Source organism: Balaenoptera acutorostrata, chromosome 7 (genome assembly GCF_949987535.1).
Source record: "Balaenoptera acutorostrata chromosome 7, mBalAcu1.1, whole genome shotgun sequence".
NCBI classification, from domain to species: domain Eukaryota; kingdom Metazoa; phylum Chordata; class Mammalia; order Artiodactyla; family Balaenopteridae; genus Balaenoptera; species Balaenoptera acutorostrata.
The window spans coordinates 79,869,269-79,889,023 of NC_080070.1; the positions used below are offsets into that span (position 1 = coordinate 79,869,269).

Sequence of the window (19,755 nt, forward strand, 5' to 3'; positions counted from 1 at the left end):
TCACAGCTAACATGGTATTCAATGGCAAAAAGCTGTAAGCCTTTCTTCTAAAGATGCCTACTGTCTCCACTTTTGTTCAACATAGTATTGGAAGTCCTAGCCACAGCAATTAGGCTAGAAAAAGAAGTAAAAGGCATTCATACTGGAAATGAAGAAGTAAAACTTACTTTCTTACATCATGATACTATGTACAGAAAACCCTGAAGACTCCACCAAAAACTTGTTACAACTAATAAATGAATTCAGTAAAGTCACAGGATACAAAGTCAATATACAGAAATCTATGGCATTTCTATACATTAATGATGAACTATCAGAAAGAAAAGTTGAGAAGACAATCCCATATACAAATACCTCAAAAAGAATAAAATACTTACAAAAATTTAACCAAAGAGGTGAAAGACCTGTACACTGAAACCGTAAAACACTATGAAAGAAATTGAAGATGACACAAATAAATGCCAAGAAATTTCATGCTCATGGGATGGAAAGATTAATACTGTTAAAACGTCCATACTACCCAAGGCCATCTATAGATTCAATGCAATCCCTAAATGTGCATAGTGTCAATGGCACATTTCACACAACGCAAGTATATAATTCTAAAATTTGTATACAGCCACACACACACACACACAAATAAAAACAAAAAAATAAATAGCCTAAGTAATCTTGAGAAAGAACAATAAAGCTGGAAATATCATGTTCTCTGATGTCAAACTATACTACAAAGCCACATTAATTAAAGCACTGTGATGCTATGTTAAGTAAAAAATATTATAGAATAATATGAATAGCATGGTTCTATTTGAGGAAGGTATCACAAAATACATATGTAAGCAAAATTAAGAAAATAAAAATCATTGACTTGTTAATATTTTGTTGTAGCTTCTGAAGCTGGTAAAAGGAATGTGGGCTATTTAAAATAAAAAATGAAACAAAGAAAAACAAAATAGGGCTTCCCTGGTGGCGCAGTGGTTGAGAGTCTGCCTGCTAATGCAGGGGACACGGGTTCGAGCCCTGGCCTGGGAAGATCCCACATGCCGCGGAGCGGCTGGGCCCGTGAGCCACAACTGCTGAGCCTGCGCGTCTGGAGCCTGTGCTCCGCGGCGAGAGAGGCCGCGGCGGTGAGAGGCCCGCGCATCGCGATGAAGAGTGGCCCCCGCTTGCCACAACTAGAGAAAGCCCTCACACAGAAACGAAGACCCAACACAGCCAAAATCAATCAATCAATCAATCAATCAAACATACGCATCTGATTCAAGATCCTCATTAAAAAAAAAAAAAAAAAGAAAAAGAAAAACAAAATAAAAACAACAAAAATATAATTAAAACAGTGTGATACTGGCATGAAAATAGACACATAGATTAATGGAACACAATCTAGAGACCGTACATAAACCCACACATACATGGATAATAAATTTATGATGAAAAGCCAAGAATATACAATGGAGAAATAGTCTTTTCAATAAATGGTTCTGGGAAAACTGGACAGCCACATGCAAAAGAATAAAATTTAACCACTATCTTATGCCATGTGTAAAAATTAAACTAGATTAAAGACTTGAATGTAAGACCTGAAACCATAAAATTCCTAGAAGAAAATGTACTTGGTAACCTCACTGACATTGGTATTAGAAGGCTTTGTGGATCTGACTCCAAAGGCAAGGGAAACAAAATCAAAAATAAATAAGTGGGACTATATCAAAGTAAAAAGCCTCTGTACAGCAAAGGAAACCATCATCAAAATGGAAAGGCAACCTACTAAATGGGAGAAGATATTTGCAAGTCATGTATCTATTAAGGGGTTAATATACAAAATAAATAAAAAATTAATAAAACTCAATATTAAAAATCCAACAATCTGATTTTAAAATGGATAGAGGATCTGAATAGACATTTTTCCAAAGAAAACATACAAATGGCCAACAGGTAGGTAAAAGGTACTCAATACTGCTAATCAAGGAAATGCAAGTCAAAACCACAATGAGGTATCATCTCACATCTGTTAGAATGGCTACCATCGAAAGGACAAGAGATAATATATACTGGTGAGAATGTAAAAGATGTGCACTGTTAATGGGAATGTAAATTGACGCAACCAGTATGGAAAACAGTATGTAGAGTCTTAAAAACATTTAAGAACAAAACCACCGTATGACCTAGCTATTCCACTTCTATTTATCTGAAGAAGACAAAAACACTAATTCTAAAAGATAAATGCACCCCTGTGTTCATTACAGCATTATTTGTAATAGCCAATATATGGAAACACCCTAAGTACATTGATGGTTGAATGGATAAAGAAGATGTGACATTTTATATGTGCATACACACACATACATACTGTATATACACGTACATATACATATATACATATATACATATATATATATACACACACACACACACACACACACACGAACACAATGGAATACTACTCTGCCATAAAAAAATGAAATCCTGCTGTTTGTGACATCATGGATGGACCTTGAAGACAGTATGTTAATTGAAATAAGTCAGCTGGAGAAAGACAAATACATACTGTATGATTTTACTCATATGTGGAATCTAAAACAACAGCAACAATAAAACCAACTAATAAATAAAATAAAACAGAAACACATTCATAGATACAGAGAACAAAGTAGTGGTTACCAGAGGGTAAGGGAGCTGGGGAGGGGGGCAAAATAGGTGAGGGGGGTTAACTGCATATGATGGGTGCTAACTATATACTGTGCTGATCTTTTCACAGGATAGTAAACACCTGTCAAGTCATTATGTTGTATACTTGAAACTAACACTGTTATATGTCAAGGATATCTCAATTTTAAAAACGAAAAAAATAATAATTGAAGCAAAAAATAATTATTTTGTCACCCAATGTCTTCCTGGGGAAAAAAAAAAAATCTCTCCCTTTTAGGAGGCACCGACTATGGTAGCAGGTGACCTGGCGGCATCAGAACCGGTGATAGCATTGCTATCAGGAGTCACTGGAAGCATCCAGGGTTTACTGGTGAGCTCATGGGCAATACTGGGGTAGTGTAACAGCAGATTGGAGGTGTCTTGACAGCAAACAGGGAGGCACTTTTCTTGGCTTTGGGATCAGGGTAGTGCATGCTTTGCCACCACTCAAGGAGACAAGCTCAGAGCACACCTGTAGGCTCTTAGCAGGACATACGGAAACTGGTGCAGGGCCTCCTGCACCCCCGTCGCCCAGCAAGGTCAGCAGTCCCTGAACCTAACAGCTGTCTGTGCCAGTAATGAGATCAACATGAGTGATGTCAAGGTCTATAGCTCCCACTATGACGAGATGCTGGTACAGAACACAGCTGCATTGCACCTAGCGATCTACAGTGCTGCACATGACATCCTGATTGAGCGGTACAAATGCTCAGAGGGGATTCAGAAGTATGACTACAACCTCAAGTTTGCCTTTGGGGACTCCACTATGACATTCAGAAGAGTATTCAGATGAAGACTGATGCCTTCCATTATATGCAACTGGGGAATGCCTCGAGGGTCCTCCAACTCTGCAGGATGAGGGAGTGATCCACCTGTTTGGGGGCACCCAGCATACCCCCTGTACCAGGTGGGCAGTTTCTACAGCAAAGTTCCCTCCATCATACATTTCATGGACATCTTCTACTGCCAGAGATGTCACTGTTCTGCATGGTAGACCACTTCCTGGCTCATGATCTGGAGTTTGACCAAGTGTACCAATACAAGGATGTGATGGAGGTCATTCAAGATGCCACACAAGACATGACCTCATATACCAGTGGATTGAGTGGGGACCTAGAGAAGTACATCCCGAAAGTGAATATTGCTATCCTGAGCCACGTGGTGGCCCATGGGAAACAGCTGTTCCTCATCACCAACAGTCCCTTCAGCTTCGTGGACATGGAGATGTATCATATGGTGGGTCTTGATTGGTCAACCCTTCAATGAGGTTATCCTCCAAGTGGCCAAGTCCAGCTTTTTTCACCAGCCAGCACAGTATTGCAGAAAACTCAATGAAAAGGGCTTAGTCCACTGGGACCATATCACCCGCCTGGAAAGGACAGGATCCTTCCACAGGGAAACCTGTTGGACTTCCTGGTCTGATGGAATGGGATGGCCTCTGCATGCTTTACTTTGGAGAGCACCTCAACAGTAACCTGGAAGATTTCAGGCCCCAGGACGACTGGTGCAGGGGCGCCATCATGCCCAAGCTGGAATACGAGATCCACATCATCAACGCAGCACAGAACAGGACCTATGCTCACAGACCCTGACGTTGCACTCATGGGACTGCTGGAGCATAGGTAGACCTCCCAGGAGGTGAAGTCCAGGCAGGTGCTGGGTGCCTGGAAGAAGGAACAGCAGGAGCCGAGTTGCATCACCTAGGTCCTATTCAATGCTCAGTCTGGGAACACCTTCCAAAACCTCACCTTCTTCTCAGGGCATCTCTTGTGTGTATCTGACCTTGGCATGGCCTCCCTAGGTTAACTGCTCAACCACTGAGTGGCTTTTACCTCATCCAGGCCCTACTCACCCCTGCAGCATGAAGCAACCTGCTGGATGGACCGACTCTGCGCCTGCTGCAGGAAGATGCCTTTCCTTGGCAACGTGGCCCACATGTGCCGAGGGCACCTCTGTTGTCAAGGGAAGGCCCCTGACCCTCCTGCTCCGCCCACACTGGACGTCTGTCCACACAAGCCGTAAAGGTGGTCTTCTTCTCGGAAAAAACAACAGAAACAAAAACAAAGCCCCCAGAATTATACTGCACAGCAATCAGAAAGGCTAAAAGAGCCAAGATACCAAGTGTTGGCAAGGATATGGAGAAACTGGAGCTCTCCCACATTAGGAGTGCAAGTTTTATATCCATGTTGAAAGACTGTTTGGCAGTGCCTACTAAGGCTAAATATACATAATCCCTGTTACTTAGATTTCCAATTTTAATGGAGACTCGAGAGAAATGTGTATATTTGATTACCAAAAACTGTGTATACGAAACTCTATAGCAGCATTGTTCATACTAACCTTGACTGAAAATAACCCCAAATCCATCAACAGTAGAATTGGATAAAAGAACTGTGGCATATTCATTCAATGGAATAATTTCCAATAATAAAATTAAACGAACTAGTGTTAAGTGCAACAACATAAAAGAATCTCACTCACAAAATGTAGCACAACAGATGTCAAATATAAAAAATATAGCTCTTATGATTCCATTTATATAAAATTTAAAACTGATGAAACTAATCTATAGTACTGGGAATCTAGATGGGATTGGGGGAGGAGGTCATCTAAGTGACTGGAAGAAGGTATTATAAGTCCTTCTGGGGGTTGGTGTTATTCTATTTCTCGACTTGTCCATATATGTGTGTATGTTACAGATAAGTTACTGGAAAGCAAGCAAGTAAGCCTAAGTATCTCCATTAAGACGAATATCTGATTGGCAACTTCTATAGGTCTCCTTAATCAAACTCCACAATACCTTTTAGTGAAGCTTGAAAATATAAAAAAGTTGGGTTCAATCCCTGTTTCAAAAAAAAAAAAAAACAAAAAACCAGGAAGCACTGATAGCTGATAGCTGTGACTACGCTGGAAATGAGTTTTTAAAACTCTAAGCTCTTTCCAGCCGTAAGCTATGAGCCCTCTCATAGCTTTAAATAATCTGGAAGAATTCTTGTATCCACTGGTGAATGCACTGATTCTTATTATTTCCCCCCAAGTAAATCTAAAATCAACATCATGAACCTTGTCTGCCAAGTCAAAATGTGTAGCTTAAACCACTTTTATACAGAAAGGAAAAAAGCATTTAAGTTTCCCACATCCCTACAACTTCCCCGTAAGAGGGGCCAAATAGCTGTGTCCTTTAAGGAGCGATCGTCTGGTTGGAGATGCCATGGCTCACGATTTCATTAGGTGACTCCCTCAGGGATAATTACCCTAACTTTACATTTTCTCATGTAACATGACAATTAAAGCTATTTATTACTAGGCTTCCTTCCTGGCGATAGCACCATTTTTAGACCTGTCCTCAACTCCCGAACTGACAACATGGAAATGTTGTAGGCTCGTTTATCTTTCTTATTTGTTTCCAAGTCCCACCAAGTGTTTCCCTTATCTGATTCAGACTTTGGAAAGCATCTTTCAAAATTCTACGACTCCTCACCTTCATTAATACTGGAAAATGTACTAAGTGTACATTTAGTGAACAGGAGCTAGCAATGAATGCTGACACGTGCATATACACATATAGGCATATAGTACTGCGACATGATTCTAACAGCTTTTTAGGTGTCGGAGGTGGGCAGAAAGAGGTACTTGTGAGTTTCGTGAATCTACTCCTGCCTGGAACAGTCCTATCACCGGGACCTATGTGTCCACAATACGAGCTGAAGACTCAGGTGATTCACCTTATTTCAGTTCTCCTATCCTTGCTCATCATTGTAATCCGAGTGCCTTGTTAGGCTCTCAGGAGGACTTCCTTGGGGAGACAGAGGTGTCATAAATTATAACACTGCCTCTATCATTTCCTATGAGAGCCTTTTCTTCATCCTGGAGAACAGAGTACCTTCTTGTTTTCAAAAATCCAATAAATAATGGTGCCCACAGGAAGGCCCATAAAGACCTGAACCTTAAAGCTCTCAGGCTCATTTAGAAACTGCTCACACAGGAAGTTTAAAAGCAGGAACCACAAACTCGTCCTGGGTTCACCTATCGCCTATAAAAACACGACCTGCGGTGCCAGTTTCAAAGCTGGGCAACTGTAGCTGACCCTGGAGGGCATGGTACTTTTTAGTACAATAAGCTGGTTTCTTTTCACATTCAAGACGGGTGGAAGGAGAGTTTGTTACAGCCAGATACAAAGTAATCCTTTGGCTGTAATTCAGACGGATTTGCAAAGTATGATTTTTCTTGGAAGAAAAATGAATCCCTTAACTGTTTTCACCTGCCATTACAACAGCACTAACAGTTGCCTAATTTTCCATCTGCATATTATTTGGAAACGGTAAAAGTTAGGGTAATATAACGTGCAGATGAGTGAAAACAGAATTTGTTTGCTTTCCTTCTTGCCTACACACAGGGTTTTCTGATGTGTAAATCATAGAATCTGCTCACTTGGTGTGTAAGCTGTGTTTTGATGTGAGTTCCAGTGTGCGCTTTAGACTCGGGCTGCTGAGGAAACTTTTAGGAATGTATTACAGGTAAAACACCAGGAGACAGCATTTATGTGACAGAAAGTGAATGACAGCTTATTAGCTATTCTGTCTGAACAGTTAAAGGCTTTTACTCTTTCAGTGAGTGAATGGGGGAAAACCCTCTGCTTCTGTCACTTTAGGTTACAGTAAGAAAAGAAGATAATTATCTGTTAGCTGTTTTCAGCCCCTCAAGAACTTGGAAGGAGATGGAGGTGGAGCCAAAAGGTAGGATTCTCCATCCAGTATCTAACTCTTCAACTAGATCTGTTCTTCTCTTCTCTCTTGTACATACTGAAAGTATAACTTTCATGTATAGCAATGGTTATCTTTTTAAAAAGTTTGAAAACCATGACGGATATTGCACCAACTAAAATCACAGTGCAAGCAGAAAAGGTGGCATCAACAAGTTTTAGACTTTTAAAAAAAATACTGACCTCAGAATATGAGGGCAAACTCCGTACACAGCACCCCCTCTAATTAAGTGACTGCCATCCATGGAAGGGAAATATCCATCAGCATAATACAATCCCCAAGCTTAGCTGGAGACACAGTTATGATTCATCTGAAATTCAGTCTTGGACGTGGCAATTTACCTGATGTGACACATAATGCCAAACGAGGAGAAAAGAAGTTGAATTCTATTCATGTATTTGTAGCTCACGGTTTATGGCCAAAATAATATAATTGGCATTTTGGATAATAATCAGTGCTAGATATTTGATAAATTATTTTCTTAAACTCTTATAAATGATTATTCTCTTAATGTATCCTAGGAAGATTACTAAATCATACAGGAAAGAGGTAAACTGAATAGTCCAAGATAGGAAAATAGAATTCCACTGAGTAAAAAGTTATCTGGTAATCTCACTCTGTTGTACTACCTTATTAATCAGCATTGAATTTCAGGATTATTTTTCTTTTAGCTTTGGATATAGCCTGTTATAATCAGAAAAATCATGTGCCAAGTGTTCTGCGGCCTGTTTGAAAATTTCACTTATGAGAAAACCCTTCTGGCTTCCTTGAAATGGAACCTGGCGTTTCACTATTTCTGCAAAGTCTTCAGTAGTTCATGTGTGGTGTTGCATATGCACACCGTGTACTCGGCCTGTATTAGTAAGCAGTACTGGGGTAAGAGGCATAATTACCGTATACAAACTAGAATGATTGGCACAGTCTCATTTATTGTCTCTAATCTGAGGAAAGGTGATTTTCACTTGAGAAGTAACTGGAGATTACAAAGCACTGGCGTTAACCATATTTTAGCCGAAAAGTGGGCAGTTTATTCATCCTTAATTTACTCAGATACTCCTGATTTTCTTTACTTTTTTTTCCTAAGAAGCCCAGTAGAATTTTTTTTTTTTCTGGTGGATCCAGTTAGTCTTGCAATTCTGTGAAAGCAATCTAAACTTATTGGCTACATTATGAGAACAGGAGAGAATAACACCTCCTTGTCTCAGCTTTCTACTCCAGTCTTTTATCCTTTTACAGATATGCCAAGTCACTGGGGAGACATGGTGGTCTCTAAGGCAGCATTCTGGAGCCAGGAGTGCGTCGGAGAATGTAATCGGCGGTTAGATCTAAGGTTACATGAGTTCTGGCTCATCAGCCTGATGCATCAATGTGTGAAAGCTATTTCTTGTGCTTGGCTTTAGAGAATATGGATACATTCTAAGTAGCTTCTCTTTTTTCAAATCTGTATGTTTAACATTAAAACAGCTGATATTATACCCAGAGAGTATCTCCATCATCAGTGATCTTACAATTTCACATCTTAAAAATAACATATTCTGTATTACTTGAGCATTTTCTAATAATACAATTGTAATCAGGTATTATTTCTGTCAAGGAGTTGAACTTGGCTGAAGCAAACAAGTGTAATTATGTATCCAAATATCTCATGAGTTAATCTCTATTCAGAGGTTCTTAGCCTGAGGTACAAGGATATAATTCAGTGGGTTCAAAGAAACTTCTAAAATAAAAAAAATTTAAAAAATAGGCATATTTATTACATATTTTCAGTGTCTTTTTTGCTAAAAAAAAAAAACCCATGGCTTTTATCAGAATTTTCCCCCCAAACTGCTAAGCAATCAGTGCTAAGCACCACTGATTTTATAATGATTTTGTTATTATGATTAGTAGTAATAGTACTAAAGTAGTATTTTGCTGATGAATCAAAACTGAAATTTGTAAAACAAATTCAGAAATAACTATAGGTTTTTTTTTTTTTTTTTTTTTTTTTTTGGCTGCGTTGGGTCTTCATTACTGCACGCAGGCTTTCTCTAGTTGCGGCGAACGGGGCCTATTCTTCGTTGCGGTGCGCAGGTTTTTCATTGCGGTGGCTTCTCTTGTTGCGGAGCACGGGGCTCTAGGCACGCGACTTCAGTAGTTGCAGAGCGCAGGCCCTAGAACGCACAGGGTTCAGTAGTTGCAGCGCGTGGTCTCTAGAGCGCAGGCTCAGTGGTTGTGGTGCACAGGCTTAGTTGTTCTGTGGCATGTGGGATCTTCCCGGACCAGGGATCGAACTTGTGTCCCTGGCATTGGCAGGCGGATTCTTAATCACTGCGCCACCAGGGAAGTCCCACTATAGGTATTTTCAAGTTTATGATTATCTATTATAAAAAGATTGTCAACATGCCGTCCCCTATCTGACACATTACATGATCATAGCATGGATTCCAAAATACCTGGAGTCAAAACAAAAGTTTTCCCCAAAGCTTTGTGCTTTTAACAAGTAAGAATCAATTAATTACACAGTGATGCCTCACTTCCTGACACTATTCTAAGTGCTCTGCACATTTATCTAATTTAATCTCCCAAACAAGTTTATAGATTAGGTACTATTGTTTCCATCCCAGTTTTACAGATGATAAAACCAACACAGAAAGTTGCATATTATGCCCACCGTCAATGAGTTAGTAAGTCTGGCCTTAGAATTTGTAAATTAACCACTGTAGCTATGCTACCTTGAGAATCAAAGATCACATGACACAGAGAACAGTACACATTTCAAGGCTCATGTCTTAGACTGAAGTAACAGTAGGACTCCTTTACCATTTTCTTCCTATCGGCAACATCAGATCTTCCCAACTCCTATTTCCATAGTCTTTGTAGCTCTCAATCCTGCAGTCTCATCAACAACTTTAGTGATGTCCTGTATCAAGAACATGCATCTGTTTCATTGTCTCTACTTATCTTTTGTTTTCTTCAACCTTCTCTCCAGGAAAAAGGATACTATGGTCAATGTTAAAAATTAGAATGGTAATTGAGTGTACCTCCATCCTCCCATTTTTGCATCCCTTAGGATATGACACGAAGGGGTAGGATTTTGTAGTTCAAGTCAACACAAACATGCCTATGAAATGCACCTTTGTGGAAAATTCAGCACATGCTCCAACTTTTTAAAGTATAGTTTGCTCATTAGTGGCCAGAAAATACCAAACTTGAGGTAGCTGTATTGTTTCGTGATGTCATGTATGGTATCATGGTCACCCTGTTTATGTTTACTGGGGAATAGAAATTCAATTTGACCACATCAGAAAGTAATTTTTTTCACTAAAGAGAGTGGAAATAATTTTATCACCTTACCTGCAATATGGCTAACAATACAGATTAACTGAAAAATAGTCAAATGAGATTTGAGCTGAGTTAACACATACTTCTATGATTAACAAGTAAAACAGGCATCCAGGAATTGACATCATACTGAAATTTAAAACTCAAACATTGAGGTTTTCCTTTGTATTAATATGTCTTTCCAACTCCTGAGTAAGCATATGCATACAAACTCACTTTAAGCAATTGCTTTATCAGAGCTTGAGGACTACGTGAAAATATTAAAAAGACGCTTGGGACAAGGACTGATAATTTCCAGCACATCTGGCACGGAGGAAAAATTTGTGATACATAGAAGTGAAGGGGAATGGGAAGTTGGCATAAGAACATCATACTCTATTTTTAGTGTGTTTTATGAAATTAAGTTTTGTTGTGTCGAGAAACACAGAATACACGGTCATTTAATCTAAGTCAAAATAAGCTTTGATTCTCACACAACCTTAAGTAAAACATCTTTTGTAAAACTGAACTCTTCTAAATTACAAAGTCAGGGGTTTGTTGGTAGTTAAATAAAAATACATATGTGTACCACTGAAAATAGTTTAACTGCTTCTGATTATCCAGATAGTTGGGAGTATATCAATAGAGAAAATTGTCAATGACAATAATTGCCATGGTTGGGATATAAAATATTTCTCTCAGTGTGATTCCTTGTTATTATGAAGATATGATTGAAGATACTGACAATGTATGCCATCAGTACAATAGTAACTAAAAGTTTTGCCACAAAATCTTATTTGCATAAGTAATTAATTATATGAACAACTATATTTACAAATAGCTTCACATGAATTTTTTTTAACATCTTTATTGGAGTATAATTGCTTTACAACGGTGTGTTAGTTTCTTCTTTATAACAAAGTGAATCCGTTATACATATACATATGTTCCCATATCTCCTCCCTCTTGCATCTGCCTCCCTCCCACCCTCCCCATCCCACCCCTCTAGGTGGTCACAAAGCACCGAGCTGATCTCCCTGTGCTATGCGGCTGCTTCCCGCTAGCTATCTATTTTACGTTTGGTAGTGTATATCACATGATTTTTATATTCAGTTCCTCACAAAAGACATATACCACATGAGCCAGAGTTTCAATAATACTTTTGGCAATCCTGAAACAACACAAAGGCAGCTCACTACATCCGTTACTTTTAGGCAGTAAGTAAAGGACTAAGGGGCATGTGAAGCATTCCAATTATTGGGTTTTGTTTGTAATTAATGCCTCATTAGTTTACAGTAACAATATTATGACTTAATTACGTTTTGAGTTACAGTGAAATCTTGAGCTTTAGAAAGACTGCTACAGTTTGGCTATGCATTTGACACCACATCAAATTGATGCTGAAAGAAACCAGGATTCTCCATGACCACATATCTAAAATGATACCTAGTATTAAACTCTTATTTTCAAAACTATTGAATAGAAATCATAAGTTATCATCACTGTTTTAGGACAATATTGATAACCATATCAAATCCAGTAGTTTACTGTACATAGATCTCTAACCATAGTGTACCACACAGCTTTATTTCATAGCTATAATTATTTCAGAATAGCATGGCCTTCCATTTATATGAATATATTATAATATGAAAGTATGTAATAAATGTTGATATGCATATGTATATCTCATATACGTAAGTCTGATTTAGTATATTGCTTAGCCGATCAGTCAATCATTTTGAAAATAACCATTGAGGAAAATATGAATCATTTTATCCGCACAGTCCAGCTAAATATTTTGACACAGACCCATCTGGATAGAATCCTGTGTAACTTGTTTCTGATGACCTATGATTTTGACAGTTTGAACACCAATTTTACTACAGTTACATTAGTTCTTAGGTTGGCACACTGAGATTTCAAATAGAGATGAAAGGGCCTCCTTTTTTAGATGCTGGTCTCAGTGGTTATATGCAGAATCATTCAAAAGATGTGGAAAGATGGAGTAAAAGGAGTAAAAATTATAAAGCTTTAGGACAAAGATAGGAAGATTAAGTGAGCAAAATATACAAGCACTCTAGTGGAAAAAACACAACAGGCTAGATCTATAACAAAATATTAGCTAACCACAAAAAATACTATTTATAAAAGATCCAACACTCGGCCTTGAAACAAATATGAACAATTATGTTGCTATAAGCAAGCATATATACTTGACTGCCACCAGAACTTATGCTTACCTTAACATGAAAGATTATATATATGAAATAAATTTGGACCCTTTAAGCAGACATTTTATTAATAAAACGTTGTCTTTTTTTAAAACAAAAGCCTCATAGCTGATTTGGAACATGATTATAACTCCTGGGTATAGAGTAAGCCATCTCAACCTACCTTAAGTATAACACTATTCTCTAGCTATGTAAAATCTATCACACACACACCCACACACCCCTACCTTACAATACAGCAAGTTATGGACCAAATTTCTCTATATGTAGATTCTTTTTTAAGTATCAGATTTAATTTAAGCGTAACTATGTCAGTCTCTCAAATACATTTTAAGTTAGATCCTGACTCTGAGATTTTCCAGTATCAAGTACAGGCATAAGTAACACATTTCAAAGGAACAGACTGCCTTTTAAGGAGAAACCAAAATCCCAAATGCTGTGTCTACTATATTGCTTAAACCCCTTAAAATTCAGAAAGCATGCTAAAAACCCTTAAGTAAGACACAAACCCGAGATTATCCTACCAAGGAAGGGCAGGATGGTCACAACAATCATAAATGTACATACCATATGAATATCCACTTGATGTTCAGAGAAGATAACTCAAGGAGATGAAATGATGTGAGTCATAATTAAAAACACTCCAGCTATCATCCACAAAATGTTTGCGGTAATGTGAGAGGGCTTGTCTGCAGAACTATCATAATTCAGGCTTGGCATTTGGCTTTGCCTCGGTCACCAAAATTCTGTTCTAGGTTATTATTGCACACTCTACGGACTGAGTTGCAACGACGATAGAAGCCAGTTTCCATATTAGTGTTAATTGAACATTGGCTTGGATAGAGCCTAGATCCCACAAAAAGTGATCTTATAGGGGGAGCAATGGATTTATATTATCAAAGGAGTTCTCTTTCTTTTGCTGATCTCATAACTGCGTATACACATACATAGCAGGCAGCTTGCCAAAACACTGTGAAAGAATGCCCCTAATTAAAGCAAGCCACTTTTACCATTTGATATAAAAACTGTTCCCTTTACAAGGTTTATCAAGAAAGATTATATATTGAATATCAAAGTGGAATTTTTTTGAGCTCAGAGATTATTTCTACATGGTATTTTGGCACCGCAGATAGTCTGGAATGGGAGTGCTTGATCCTTTCATATCTTGGGATCTGTGCATAATTTACAGTCATCAACATTGTTGACACAGCACAAAATAATGTAAAAATCTAGCCAAAATAATGACTGTGGGACTAAGTTATTTTGCTTTGGTCTCTTTTTCATTAATTCCTTGTAAATGCAGTTTCATTTATCATGCCTAATTTTGAACTTAAAATTCATTGAAATCTTGAGTTGTATTTCTTTAAGCAATATGGTATAAGAACGTGGTGGTGTATATTTTTTCATATCTAATGGTTTTTTTAAAATGACTCACTGCTGCTCCAAGTCAGATGTCTTACAGGAACTTCTTTTTCATACATAATTTGCATATTAAATGGTAACAGCTTTCTAAAAATGATTCAGATTCAACTCGTGTGTTATTATGCTCTGTGTCATGGCATAATGGGTCCTCTATTAATGGGTCCTCTATTGAGTCTGCTTTTGGTACTAAATCACCTTTACAACATTGCCTGGAAGGAAAGGTTGACTCTAATGGCTAGTACTTCTATACTTATACTCCATCCGAAGAAAAGGTCAAAACATGTTTTAAAAATTATTATTATTAAATGAAAGACAAAGGAAATGTGCAGTAGTACAGGGTAAATAAAGTGCCAGAATTATAACTGGAGGACTTACAAGGGGACTCACAGGGAATTGGAAGATACTAAGGAGATCACAGAAAGAGAATAACTTGAGACAGAAAATCTTTAAAGTTATTTACAAACTTTTTGGGTGACCCCTCACACCATCCCCAACCACCAAGATATGCATGCATGGATCTGTCCTAAGAAGTAGACAAAACACTTGGAAACTAAACCAAGAGACAGACAACCAGACAGTTCCCAGACTATCTCAGTGTGCATCACACTCTGGAAATAGAAAACAAAATATTAAAAACACAATCCAGAGATGGATGGATGGGTGGGTGGAACGTATGGCTTAAAGCCAAAGTTGTTATCTACTAAAAGTATCAACATTATCTAGAGGTTTTAGAAGATATAAGAGTCTCATAGCACAATATTAAAATGTCCAAGACACATTTAAAAAGTACTTTGCACACAAAGAACAAGGAAAATATCAACAAGCACATGATACAACAATCAATGTTTGCCAATGACATGACACAAATGTTGGAATTGACAAAGACTTTAAAGCAGCTATTAAAAAAATGTTGCAACAAGTAAAAGTGATCACTCTTAAAAAGAACAGAAAGCTAGAAAAGCTCAGAAAATGAACAGAATATATAAAAAAACAATGAAATGGAAATTTCATAACTTAAAAACAAACCCTCACTGGATGTGCTTAATAGCAGAGTGGATATGACAGAGAAAACAGTAAGCAAACGTGAAGACTGATTAATAGAAATGACCTAATATAAACAACAGAGACAAAACATATTAGAAAAAAAATGCACAGAGCTTAAGGAACATATGGAACAATATCAAATGGCCCTAGAAGGAGAGGAGAAACTTAGTACAGAAAAAATATTTGAAGAAATATTAGCTGAACACTTCCCCAGTTTTATGAAAGACATAAACTTACGGATTCAAGAAACTCATTAACCCCAAACAGAATACACCAAAGAAATCTATCCCCATCAGTTGTTATAAAAGTGCTGGAAATCAGAGACAAAGAAAAAACTTTTTCAAAGCAGTGAGAAAAAAAATAATGCATTGATTTTGGGGGAATAATAATTTGAAGGCTGGCTTCAAGTTTTATTTCAGAAATAACTGATGACAGAATGAGTGAAACAAAAAATTTAAAGTGCTGAAATCTTAGATTTCTGTATCTACTGAAAATATCTTTTAGGGATGAAGGGGAAATAAAAATACTTTCAGATGAAATGAAACTAAAAGAAGTTGTTGCCAGCAGACCTGTACTCAAAGAATCACTAAAAGAAAATTTTCAGAAGAACACCGGAAGTAAACTTGCATTATTAGGAATGAGGGAAGAACAGCAGAAATGGTAAGCACCTGGGTAAATATAATAGACTCTTCATCTCTACTTCAGTTCTTTAAAATACATCTGATGGTTGAATGCAAAATTATAACATTGTCTGATGGAATTTCAGTGTATGTAGTGGTAATATACAAGTACAACACAAAGGGAGAAATAAAGCAACACATATTGTGCTAAGGTTTCTGTCTCCACTAGAAGTGGTAAAATATTCTTTCTAAGTAGAAGTGAAAAGACAAGTACATAACTAATCTCTAGAACAATCACTAAAAGAATTATACAAAGACATAAAGAGGAAGTGAGATTTAAATAATTTAAAACTATTCAAATAACTCAGAAGGAGACAGAAAGGGGGACCAGAGTAAGGATAATAAGAGGAATCAACCAAACCAAAAGAAATGCCAGACCTAAATTTGAAGATGTTTATTGTATGGTATGTTCATGTCCCTAAATACACCGATAAAAAGAATGTCAGAATGAAATTTTAAAAACATGAAACAACTATACTCTATCATAAGTCACTTGATAGAACACGAAATATAATGAAAGAAGATGATTTCCAGAATGGCAGTGTGAGGAGCTCCACGGATCCTCCCCTCAGTGAAACAACAATAATTGGTGAAAACAACCATTCAAAGTCTCTGAAAATTGTCCTGAAGGACTTTAGCGAATGGAGAAATAGTTACTGAGGAAAATTTACTACATCTTGTGTGAATAGTCTGAGTCTCTGACACCTGAGTCACTGCCTCCTCCATTCTTCCCCCACCCTAGCTCAGGAAGCTACACTCATGGCAGGTACCACCAAGACGACAGAGCTCCCTCTCTCCCCAGTTCCCAGGTAGGGCTACTGTTCCAACCTGGCCACCAGCATTTATCATCCCCTCCCACCTCTTGCAGTTCCGTGTTGCAGAAGCTCTCTATTCCAGGCAAGTGCAGTTGAGATGTCTGGGGCTCCCCGCCTCCATCCAGACCCATTATTGAAGAAGCCCTACTCTAGACATGGCAGCCTGAGAACACTCTGCCCCAATCCACCCTAGTACCAGCTCATGTTTAGGGCAAAGATTCCACACCATGAGAGGCAAGCTGAGAAGATCAAGGGCTACCACGGCCACCAAACATTCCATTCATAGAACACAGGTGTCACCCCAAGAGAATTGGTTGCTCAAAAGGAGAAGAACAATGCTTCTGCCCAGGCATAGGGGAGGCCTTAAGAACAGAGAGCTGTGTAGCTCCCACTAAGGAAACTGCTTTTATGACCCAGGTGATAAGTTAAATCCACCAGAAGATATAAAGAAAACCAGACGTGATAAATAAAAATTTTAATATAATGAACTCTAAACACTTTTCCTCCTTGTTTTCCTCTTAGCTTCTTTGAAAGATATAAAATTATATAAAGAATTATAACAATGTATTGTTGGTTTTGTAAGATATATAAACATAATATGTATAACAAAAAAGCACAAAAAAAGAGGAAGGAATAGATTTATATACAAGTAGCATTTTCTATTTCTAACTATCAATTTATAATCCCTTATAATTTGTTTGTCAGTTAACTATAATAATTATGAAATGCGAATAAAGAAATGGACTGGGGCCTTTTTAAAATTTGAATACAAAAATGTTATTAAATTAATCTTTTCCAAGTTTTTTCCAAGTTTTATTAAAGTTTAATTAAATGTCAATAAAATTTTAATACAGTTTTATTTTCTTTTGCAAGTTTATATATGTTACAGTATATAAAATAAATGTAATACTTATAAGTGTTGAAACAATTGCATTCTGTAGATCTCTTTTTGTTTTCTTAGGGGAAACAAATACCCTGTACCTCTCTTGGAGCCAACTTGAATAGGAGAACTCTGTAAATGAGGCATGAGGCAAGAATGTGACTTCTTAGCTTAATCCTTTTCATAGGAAACCCTTGACAAGTTAAATGAATAAAAAAATAATATACACATTTTAAAAGATTATGAGTAAAATAAATGAAAATGAGAAGTTCACTGGAATTTTGTGATCAAAGAAAGAGAATCATCCACCTAAAGAAAGGAAACTTAAGAAAATTTTCCTTATTAATGCTGCATGGGAGGGGACCAGCCCCAGATCCTTTAGTGGCAGGTGGTACAAGGAAAGCTATCAACTGTTCAAGTCTGATCCAAATTGCTGAGAAGGTGCCCTGTTATCCTTCCATAATAAATTCATTTATAATAGGATTCTTTATAAAAAAGTATGTTTCTGTAATGTGCTCCTTTTTTAATGATTTAGTATTTATTTTCTTTCATTATGAGCTTTGCATGAATATTTTGTCTACATATAATTTAAAAAACTCATATAACTTAATCATCAGAGCTCTTACAATAAACAGAACTCTTTGATAAATGTAGGTTATTCCAATTTGAACTAAGATAAATCTCTAGACATCCATATGTTTCTGGACCCTGTTAATGGGGTTATTTAATCAGGTTTAGAAAAAACAAAAGGTTTCTTAGGCCTGCAGGATTACAAAGCATCCCAACGCTAAATCCAGTCTCTTTTCCAACTGGAAAAATTTGACATAATATTCTCGGTTTAGATGGTTCCAGAAACAAACCTTAATATGTTGGACCAGCACTGGGCACCTGGGCCATTGAAAACTGCTTTACCCCAGGATATGCATTTCAAATACAGCCTTTGGACGTCTGCTCTACGTTCATTCTTACTGACTTTTCATTTCCACTTCTTGACTATGTCTTTGTTACCTACCATCCTAAACTCTTGGCAATTCCCAGTCACATTCATACCACTGCAGCCCTCCTTTCCTAATTCCGATCTCAATTCCAATTTCAGGTCCTGTATCTACCCTTTTCTAACCCAGCTTCTATTGCACCCACACTCTTGCCCCCCCCCACCCCGCCTCCAGTTTTCACCATTTCAATAATCCATATTATGTAAGGTATAGACTCTAAGTTTTCCAGGGGTTGTCTGGGATTATCTAGTCCAATTTCATTAAATACACATGTTCCAGATAAGCTGAAAAACAGGCTCAAGATGATAGAGTTAATGAGCAGAAAAAGAGAACTAGGTTATTATATTATGACTCCTAGTCTGGTGCTTCTTCTATCAAATTGGAAATATAGATTGATCACTAAAAAAAAAGTTAAAATATGATTGAATGCTGTTGGGAAAACTGGACAGCTACACGTAAAAGAACAAAACTGGATTATTCTCTCACACCATGCACAAAAATAAGTTCAAAATGGATTCAATACTTAAATATAAGACCTGATATCATAAAACTCTTGGAAGAAAACACAGGCAGTAATCTCTTTGATATCACTGTTAGTAATATTTGTTTGGATATGACTCCTCAGGCAAGGAAAACAAAAGCAAAAGCAAACAAAGGGGACTACAGCAAACTAAAAAGCTTTTACATAGCAAAGGAAATTATCAACAAAACCAAAAGACCACCTACTGAATGAGAGAAGATATTTGCCAGCGATATATCCAATAAGGGGTTAATATCCAAGATACACAAAATAAAAACTCATACAACTCAACATCAAAAAATAAAAATAAACAACCTGATTAAAAAATAGGCAGAGGAGCTGAATAGGCATTTTTCCAAAGAAGACATATAGATGACCAACAGGCACATGAAAAAATGCACAATATCACTAATC

The 19,755-nt window shown here is 37.3% G+C and overlaps 1 long non-coding RNA gene and 1 pseudogene across 1 annotated transcript; both read left to right on the top strand.

The window, feature by feature from the left end:
• Window positions 1-2,938: 2,938 nt before the first annotated feature.
• LOC103010908 (5'-nucleotidase domain-containing protein 2-like) lies at window positions 2,939-4,710 on the top strand (annotated as a pseudogene).
• A 2,411-nt stretch (window positions 4,711-7,121) lies between these two features.
• LOC130704540 (uncharacterized) lies at window positions 7,122-9,063 on the top strand. The gene is made up of 3 exons (XR_009008772.1): window positions 7,122-7,205; window positions 7,340-7,424; window positions 8,688-9,063. It is a non-coding gene; the product is annotated as an uncharacterized LOC130704540 (long non-coding RNA).
• The last annotated feature ends 10,692 nt before the right edge of the window (window positions 9,064-19,755 follow it).